At 27.2% G+C, this 10,284-nt stretch overlaps 1 long non-coding RNA gene across 1 annotated transcript; it reads left to right on the top strand.

The window, feature by feature from the left end:
- Positions 1-1,201: 1,201 nt before the first annotated feature.
- Positions 1,202-5,920, top strand: LOC140179879 (uncharacterized). Its single transcript, XR_011873711.1, has 3 exons — positions 1,202-1,929; positions 2,045-2,160; positions 5,774-5,920. It is a non-coding gene; the product is annotated as an uncharacterized lncRNA (long non-coding RNA).
- The last annotated feature ends 4,364 nt before the right edge of the window (positions 5,921-10,284 follow it).

The raw sequence follows: 10,284 nt of genomic DNA, 5'->3' as shown, positions 1-10,284 counted from the left end.
TATAATTTATTGGCTTAATTATTTGTTGTATGGCAGACAAATTTTCGGTAAGTATATTTTTTTTAGTAGAAAATCTTTTAATTTGTGCTTATAAAGTTATTATATTGCTGAATGAGCCAATGGGGCTCTTCATTGGAAATTAAACTTATTGGTTTTCTTATTCATCATTATTCCACTATCTACACATACATATACAGAAATAAATCGGTTTATATGCATTTACATTTATTTTAGTATGAAAAACTTGCTTAGCTTCCAGGAACAGCTAGCTGCAAATATGAATAAAAACATGTGAAACAATCATAAAAAAAAGAAGAATATTTATCACACTAATATTTAATTTGCTTTGGTATATTTATTAGTGTTGATACGACCGCTTGTATAGAAGAAGAATATATATATATATATATATATATATATATATATATATATATATATATATATATATATATATATAATTGAATTCTTTTGTGGTGTTGTCAAGCATATATTGGAGTCATCACTAGTTACATAAGATGATGATTTAGCATCATCATTGCTACTAGGAACACTAGAACATGTTAGTAATTTTTTAAAATTAGTAATTTATGTATCTTCAGCTATTGTTATATATTTTTAATTTAATTTAAATTTTTAATTTTTGAATTATCAACTCAGGCAGAGTGTTTTGCTATTATGATTAGAATTAAAGATTCAAATTTTATGAATTTTGTGAACAGTCATATTATTTCTGCAAGATTCTGAATTTTTAAAAATTAAAAAATAAATTATTTATAATTTATTATATTTAATTAAAATTATATTTTTAGATATTTTACATATAAATTGGATAATTTTCTAATTATAATTTAAAGTTTTAGTAATTGAAAAATAATAATAAATTTTATGTACTATATTTTAAATATGTAGATGTAAAGTTTTATTTTATAAATAAAAAAATAAATTTAATTATTTTTAATTTTTGTTTAATTAGTAATTATTTGAATATAATTTATATATTAATGAACAAATAATATTTTCTTTAAAGATAATTTTATTTGATTAAACTTAATTTTTAATACTATTTTATACCTTAATAATATTATTAATTATCCCAAAATAAAATCCTAATTTGCTAAATACTTCCCAAAACTCTAACCCTAACTAAATGACATACTAAACTCACCCCACCTCCTTATTTTCACTGCCGCCCTTGCTTGCACACAGCACACCCACACCTTGTTTTTCCCTTTCAGCAGCCGCCAAACCCCTCTCCATTTCCTTTTTTCTATACATACACAAAACACACCGCAGAGAGGAAGGAGAGGGGGAAGAAGGGAAGGCGGCGTGGTGGGTGTTACTGCCACCATCACCGACGCTGCTGACAGAGAAGGGAAGAGATTCGAAAAGAAGAGAGAGCACTGACGGGAGAGAAAGACCACGTAGCTCGCCACCGCCTCGCCACGATCGTTGTTTCTACGCCGTCGTGTCGCGAGCAGAGAGAAAGATAAGAGATCCGAGAGAAGGAGAGGAAGAGAAGCTGCGATGCCTCCTCACGCCAGTCACCACTGTTGTCGATGATGAAGCCCGTCGCCGCCATCCGTGCTTCTATCCCTGTCAGAACCGTACGCCGCCGCTGGAAGGACCTTCATCGCTGTTGTTAACATGAACGAGAGAGAAGGAAGACCGAGGAGGGAAGGGGCTGTTCCCTTCGTTGTCGAGCCACAGCCGCCGCCGTCGAAGCTTTTGTCGCCGTCGTCATTGTCGGGCCACCATCGGAGGAGGTCTGTGCTGCTAGAGCTCAATGGAAGCCACTTGGAGTTGCTGTCACTCCTCCTGGTTCTGTTTGAATCGTGTCACCACATCTCTGGATGCCGGGAACGACGTCATGGCCACCGGGACCACCGCTTGAGCCGCTGCTTTTCAGTTCAGTGTTTCTCCTTAGTTGCGGTAAGCGTTTTCATTCCTGAAATCTCTTTGGTAACTGTTCTGTTATCTTAGCTAAGGTTTTGCGGCATTAATTGTTATAAGATTGAGGTTCGATTATTATATATATTGTGATTAGAGCTGCTACGGTTGCTGCGAAAGTGGATTGGAATTGAAGTTGTGGCTGCCGAGGTTACAGACCGAGAAGAAGGGGTTTTGACGCGCTGTATAGCTTTCGGATTTCAACGAGTTGAGGTAGAAATTTTTTTTAAAATTTATTTTATATTACAGAGTTGTTATAAATAGATATTGATGTGAAAAATATATTTTTGTGATTATGTTTGTCTTATGGATGTGATTGTTTGCTGGATTGAATTACTAATTGCCTGAGTGATGTGCGATTGTTGATAAGAAATTGGTTTGCAAGGTTATTGAGTTGTTTATTATGAAAAATAATTTTTCTTGGTTTCGGAATTAATTTGATAATGAAGTTAATTTGATAATGTAAATGCATAGGCTTTGGAAATGATTTGAGATATGAAAATGAATTGATTTTGAAAGTGGCTTAGTTTTGAATTAGTTTGATTTTATAAATGATTTAATATTAGAGCTGGTTTAATTTTGAAAAAGATTTATTATTGGAATTGGTCCGATCTGAAAATAATTTGATATTAGAACTGGTTGAATTTTGAAAAATGATTAAGATTTGGAAATGATTGAGAAAGGTTTGAAGAATATTTGGGTGGGACCCGAAAAGGGTGGCAGGATCCGAGTTTTAAAGGAGATTGAAGGTTGTAGAAGACTTAGAGAAGGGGGTTAAATCTATGACCTTCTTTTAATTTAATGAATAGACTCTTTTAAACCAAACTTGTAGTCTGAATCTGTTTGAACTTAGCAGCAGAAAATTTATGAGACAATTTCATTTTGTCTCATGAATATAAGAAAATAGGACAGAGCAGAGAAGAGAAAAGCTAACACCATCATGTATCCTGGTTCGGTTGCTTTGTGCTATGCAACTTACGTCTAGTCTTCACCACAACAGTGGTGGAATTTCCACTTTAGTTAAAGTATTACATACACCAATTCCACAGGATTGACACAATCCTTTCACACTCAAGTTCTAACCTAACTTGACATTGGCTATGCTAATACCTAACTCTTCACTCTTAGTGCTAACCCAACTAAGAAAGGGGTACCTCACAAGTACAAGATACAAGACACAGAATCAACCTAAAGAAATCTGAAATCACTCTAGGCTTTTCACTCAAGTGTTTCTCTCTGCCTTTTTCCACTCTTAGGCTTTTTCAATAAACTTTCTCATTCAGCCTTTTACCTCAAGAAATTACAGAAAGATAAACATTGAAAAGTAAATTAAAATCAGTAAAACATGAAGGAGATTGACTTCTTCAAAAGCCTCTTTGCTATGTGATAAACCAAATTAGCAAGCCTCTGATTCAGTTCTTCATACTGGCATAATGCATCTTTGATTAGGAAACACTTTCCAGTTATATGAACTTCTTCAAAGAGCTCTTCTCAGAACATACACCTCAAGAACACTAGTTATCTCTCCTTGCCTTCACTCTGAAGTAATTTTTCTATTTGTATCTTGCTTTTTCCACGGCTAGGGTTCAGCTCCTTGGTTCTTGAACCAGTTGGAAATTAACCTTTCTCTCTTTCTTTCATCAGCCCAAAAAATCAGGGATTTTGACTTAGAACTAAGCTCTGTAGCAGACACAACAGCAGTAACATTTTTCTCTCTCATCAGCTTATCAAAATCCAAGCCATTAATCTTGTGCTTTGGCTCCAAGAAACAATCTAATTCATTGATTCACAGCAGAAAAAAACAGACACCACTTCCTTTATTTTTTTTCGAAATGGTATGTGTAGAAGAAGGTAGGTTTTAATCAAGCTATCAACATGCACGTAAATAGAAATAATCTACCTTTATCTTCTAATTATGCTAGAGGAGTCCTTTACTTTTGGCTTCATTGATTTGACCTTTTTTTCAAGAAGCTTCTTCCGTTTTTCTTCTTTGTGTATTGTCTAAAAGACAAAGCTTGCGATCAGAAACTCTCTTTTTCTTGTAGGATGTGAATCCTAGCATAGCCATCTTTTCATGCGTGGGTGAGAGAAAAGAAGAACGAGAACAGAGAGTTTGTTCAGTAGAGAAGGAAATAGTTCAGATGCAAATGAACTTTAGTTACTTAGTTAGCCACTAAGTTAGATAAAGAATGGACTTAGATCACCTAATGGGATTGCTTATGAATATGGACTCACTTCATCAAATTTGAGGCCTTTGTGATTAGGCTTTCTCTTTCTTTCTTCTTTGATGAAATGGGTAGGAAGGATGAAGCTCTCTTTCTTGTGCTTTATTGCTGACCGGAGCAATAAGAGAGAGTGAAGACATCAATCTTGTATGAGAAGTTTGGTAGGATCAATTTGGGCTTGGATTTTCTTCTTTTAGTTCTTAGCCCATTTGGTTTCTTTGCTTAGTTACTTTGGGCTTTGTTGGTTAGATATTCACCAATAAACTGGTTTTTGTTTCCTTCCAATTGGGCTGCTGATTCTTTGATTTATGACCTGCAACACTTAACCAAACACATTTAAAACTAATTAATTACCCAATAAAATAATGTTTGTTATCATCAATTAAGTTAGTTAATTTCTTAACTCAACAAAGATGATGTCGAAATTTTTATAAAAATAAAAAAGCTTCATTTGAAGTAATTAATTAAAAAAGGAGAATTTATGCTTGAGAAAAAGTGGTTTGTGAGCTTGAAATAATTTGAAAAATGAGAATTTTAAAGTTATGACTGAGATTGATTGATTTTGGTTTTCAAGTAAAGAGATTTGAGAAAAAGTGACTTATGGCTTGAATGATGATTGATTTAATATGAATTGTTAAGAAGTGCGGAAATGATGATGAATAAATGAATATGTGACTTTTGCACTTCTTTTATCTGAGATACGAGTTTTCCTGAGTAAAGTACCGTAGCTTGCTACCACGTATTCCAGGTTGAGACTCGATATTCTGTTGACCCTATGACGTAAGGATGACCGGGCACGTATAAATTCCCGAGAATAGTACCCCTATTGAGCAATTTGATATATATATATATATATATATATATATATATATATATATATATATATATATATATATATATATATATATATATATATATATATATGAGAAAATGCTATGCATAGACTCATGGGATGCGCGTCGGGGGACAGTCCAAAGGTTTAGCAAATCAGACTTGTCAGGTTGGCTTGATAACTAACAGATGAGACTCATCAGCCATAGGAAAGGCATTCATCATATGCATTTATGTGACATTGTTTGGGTGTGCATATTGTATTTTGTTTGCCTATGTGAATAATTCTGTCTAATTGCTAATTGCTCTACTTAATGTAACTATTTGATTGTGCTTGAACATCCCTACTTGTGTTTGTGACTAAAATTGGTTGGATTATAGTAAATTGGACATTGATTGAGCTGTTTGGACCTGAAGCCATGTTTGGTTTGTGTTGTGGTATAATAAAGTATGAAATATCAAGCTGGTTTAACATAGACTTAATGAACCCATACTTGGAATATGTTGGTCATTCATATTGTTAGAAAACTTTTAAAATCTTTTTATCTAAAAAATGACTTTCTAATTTTTGGATAATTAACTAATTTTCTTTAAAATTCTTTTGAATTTTTGGTGGTTAAACCATTAGTTTTTAAAGGATTCATAAGACACCGATAATCATTGAGTTTGAAAACAATTTTCTTATTAAATATCTTCTTATGACAATTCTGAAAATTCTGTGGTGAGACCGTGTGGTTAGACTCTCACCCCCTACAGCTTTATCTTTTCAGGAGACGGATGACGAGGCTTATGAAGAGTTTTATTGCATTTTGTTTATTCGATGTTATTATTTTAGTTATTACTAGTATTTTTACCCGTAATAATATTACGGAATAATTTTTTTTTTAAATTACGGTCCACTTTGTTCTAATAGTATAGATTATGTATGACACAAAAGATTTATAAAATCAAACTATTTTTACAAAAAAAATTCGTAGGTTGACAAAAATCTCTGGCTAAAAAGATCATGATCTCTATAGATAGAAAATCAAATAACAGAAATTTTAGTTATTATTTTTATATGAAAAAGTCTATTTTTTATTTGAATTATATTATTTTATTAATTTTATTTTTTTAGAATAAAAAGGTAAAAAAATAGAGAATGAGAGAAAAGAGAGAGAAATATAAAGATGAAGAATAAGAGTGAGAGTGAAAATTTGTTAATTTTGAAAAAAAATATTTTAATTGTAATAAAAAAATATCAGATGACATATTTTGATTTGTCAAATTACTAATATAAAATATAAATTATATATAGAGTGAAAATGGTAGAGAAAAATTGAAAATTGAGAGAGATAGATGAGAGAATTTAGGAAAAGAGTTTATTAATTTTGGAGAAAATATTTTCTCTCAATTTTAATAAGAGAGTGTCATGTGACACATTTGATTATTAAATTAGATTGTAATATATGATACATAATATAGGTATATTTCAATTTCAATTTTAATATTTTAATTTCAATTTTAATGCAATTAAAGAATGTCATGTTTCACATTTTGATTGTCAAATTGGTAATTAGTCATTGATATTGATAATGATATCTAAAATAGATAGAGTGGTTGAATGAATGAGAGAGATAGAGAAAGGAAACAGGAGGAGGGAAAAACTCTTTAATTTTGGAGAGAAAAATTTGATTTCAATTGCAATGAGGGAGTGACATATGGCATATTTTGGTTGTAAAATTAGTATAGAGAAGAATATAATTCTCCTTAATTTTGGAGGAAAATATTTAATTTCAATTATAATGAGAGAGTGACATGTGGCACATTTTGGTTGTAAAATTAGTAAGGAGTAGAGGAGAATTTCTTAATTTTGGAGGAAAATATTTGATTCCAATCTATTCTATTATATAAAATCGGATGTTTACACTTAATGATGGAGTTGACGTGGCATGTCTCGGAGAGTGTTTCCTGATTTAATTATTTTAACTCATTCAATACAATTTATTACCATGACTTAATTATATCAGCTAATTGATTTGATTAGATATTTAAATATTAATATAATTTATTTTAATATATATTACTTAATTAATTTTATTACATTAATTATAATTTGTTATATTAGTTAATTAATTTATTCATTTATAAAGTCTGAAATAAAATAAAAAATTTATTGTTTATTCTAATTGAATTCATTAAATTTAATTATACATTACATACGAATTAATAATAATTTGTAAATCACTTTATGTTATATATGTATTAACAAAATATTATATATGTCTTAATGTGTTAATTAAATATTATATACGCACAGAAAAATAAATACAAAAATAATTTATATAATATTGATAATATTATATTAGTACAGTGATTTTTTTTTGTTTTGATATCATATAGTATTGATAATGATAATATTATTATATAGTATTATATAAACTTTCTAATATTAGTATAGAAAATTAGAAAATTATTCCTTATGGCAATCATTCTTAGTGGAATAGTGTGTTCCTTATATAGTATTGATAATTGTTACTTAATTTAAAGTAATTGTACGTTGGTATCTTAAATTTATTTTTTAATAATGACCTAAATAGATAAATCTAATTGAATTGAATGATTATATAAAATATTTTATATTATTAATATACTAAAATTAAATTTATTTTTCGGTACAGAATTTTATAGATAAATTTTATACAAGATTAAGTTATTTTTTATTTTTTAATTTGTTTTATCTGTGTTACTTTATTTAATTTTAAGTAGCGTCATATTTACAATTACCGCCAGTATGATATTTTATAAAATATGAAAATCAATTTTTTTTATAATTTAAATATCAATGTTTGAGTTAATTTTAATTTAACTTTTTTAAATTAATGTTATCTTTCATTTAGATCTTAATTAATTTAAAATACAAAAATACTAATATATTTACTGTCTCTTTAAATAATAATAACTTTAATTTATTTACTGTCTTTTTTTTCTTTTATATTTTGTTTAGCAAAGATAATATATGGATTAGGATGGAATTAAAAAATACTCTATGTGATACATGTTTGGCACTGATAAATTCATATGAAATAGAAAAGAAGAAAACAGAAAGCTAAAAAACACTGAGTTGAATGGTGTAAACAGATTCATTGAAACCAAGTGTCTGTGGATTCTCATGTCTCATCTCATTTTTTGAAGTTCAAACACATTTTAAATGTATGAATTTTAATTATATTTGTTTTTTCCCTCTTCAATAAATACTACAATCTCTTCCTATTTTTGCTATAGGCTTGTCTTTTATTTAAAAAAATACACAAAAAAATGTAAAAAGAAAAATCAAAGAAATTAAAACTGTTATTATATTTTAAAAAATTAAATATTCTTTTAATTAAATATCTATGTAATTCTTATCTAGATATATAAATTGTATTTTAATATATTGAGTGGTAAATATAAAAAATATATATAATAGATAAGTTAAAATAACGAATAATGAGATATCTATCTATTCTATTTATTCTATTATATAAAAATTGAATTTTTGCACTTAATGATAAAGTTGACGTGGCATGTTTCTTAAAATGTTTCCTGATTTATTTCTTTTAACTCATTAAATACAATTCATTATGGTGGATTAATTATATCAACTAATTGAGATATTTAAGTATCACACAATTTAATATTATATATATCAATAAATTGAATATAACTGTTAGAGTATAATTAGGATCAATTAGATCAATTAGCATTATTTAACATATCTAAATATTTATTATAGGATATTACGTCTTTATTATTTCGATTCTCTTAACACCTATAAATACCCTTCTATATTGTATCATTTTACACAACTTGAATACACACAAATATTTTTTCTACTGCTCTCTCTTACCCTTTCTAATAATAATAAGTATAGTTTAATTTAGTTAGAAGTTCATTATTTTATAGTCTTTTATAAAATAATCTTTTTATCACTTTGAATATTTTAACTCTTTTTTATTTTTTTCTCTTTACATGTAATTTTGTTGTGCATTAACTTTGTTTATTTAATGATGAAATATACTCAAATTAATTCTATCATATAATAGTTTGTTTTTTCCTATGTATTTTGATTTGTATAGTTACTATTGATCTTACTGTTTTTAATCTTGCTTTTTTGTTTTCTTGAATTGTTCTTTATTTTTTTTATGACTTGATAATTTAAAAAAAAAAGCAAAGAACAGAAAAAAAGATGGCCAAAGACAAAGGTTAGAAGCCTAAAACAGCAACATCATTCATCAGCATTATTATTATTAATATGAACTTTATTATTTCTTTTCTAACATTCTTTAATACAAGTTTCGTTTCTTTTTATTAATTATTATTAATACTTTTATTCTTTTCTTCTCTAATTATAAATCTCCTTATAATAATTTTTTGATCGGATATTTTTTTGGTCTAATAAATTTTTTTCTCAATTTTTTGTCAAAAATAATTTATATTAGAAAAAAAAAGATAAAAGTAAATTTTAAGATTCAAATTTAAATAAGATGTGCAAAGAATAACTATTGAATTCATTTGGTCGATTTAAACACTTTGTATTATCGTCATTGAAAATTTCAAATACTATTATAAAATTCTAGATATTTTTATTTTATTGTTCTTAAATTATATATTATCCCGTGTATTTGAAGAGTTTCATCTTTTTGAAAATAAAGTGTGACATTATATACTTTTTAGATACAATAAATGAATAATAAGATTAAAGTGAGTAACAAAATTGATTATAACTAAGATACAAATTTTTAGAATTTCTAGCACAATTAACAAATTTTTAGTTTCAAAATAATTTCTTACTCTATTTTTTATCTTTTAATTGATTTTTTATAATTTTTTCTTGATTTTTTAATTAATTATGATTGTAATAACTCATCATAAATTTGTGTTTTGTAAAAAAAATTTATCAATCATAAAACACATAAAACTTAACCAAAGATTTTAAAAAATATTGATTAATCACAAAATAAAAAATTATGAATGGTGCTTTAATTATGTTGTAAAATATAAATTGAAACTATTTAAAATTAGTTTTTTACCATTAATGTTAACTTCAATCATAATAGGGTAAAAAATAAAAATTATATATAATAATTTAATTTTATTATTTATACTACCAAAATTATTCTTTAATGTATTATATTCTATTTATTTTTATTCATTGATAATCTTTAGTTTTCTATTTTCAATAAAAATTTGAATTGATTAAATAGATTATTTTTCAATTAGTAATATAATTATTGTGATATTTACTTTGTTCAGTAATATT

The sequence above is a fragment of the Arachis hypogaea genome, chromosome 16 (genome assembly GCF_003086295.3).
Source record: "Arachis hypogaea cultivar Tifrunner chromosome 16, arahy.Tifrunner.gnm2.J5K5, whole genome shotgun sequence".
NCBI classification, from domain to species: domain Eukaryota; kingdom Viridiplantae; phylum Streptophyta; class Magnoliopsida; order Fabales; family Fabaceae; genus Arachis; species Arachis hypogaea.
The sequence above is the reverse complement of the archived record's forward strand: the minus strand, read 5'-3'. Positions and strand labels throughout refer to the sequence as shown.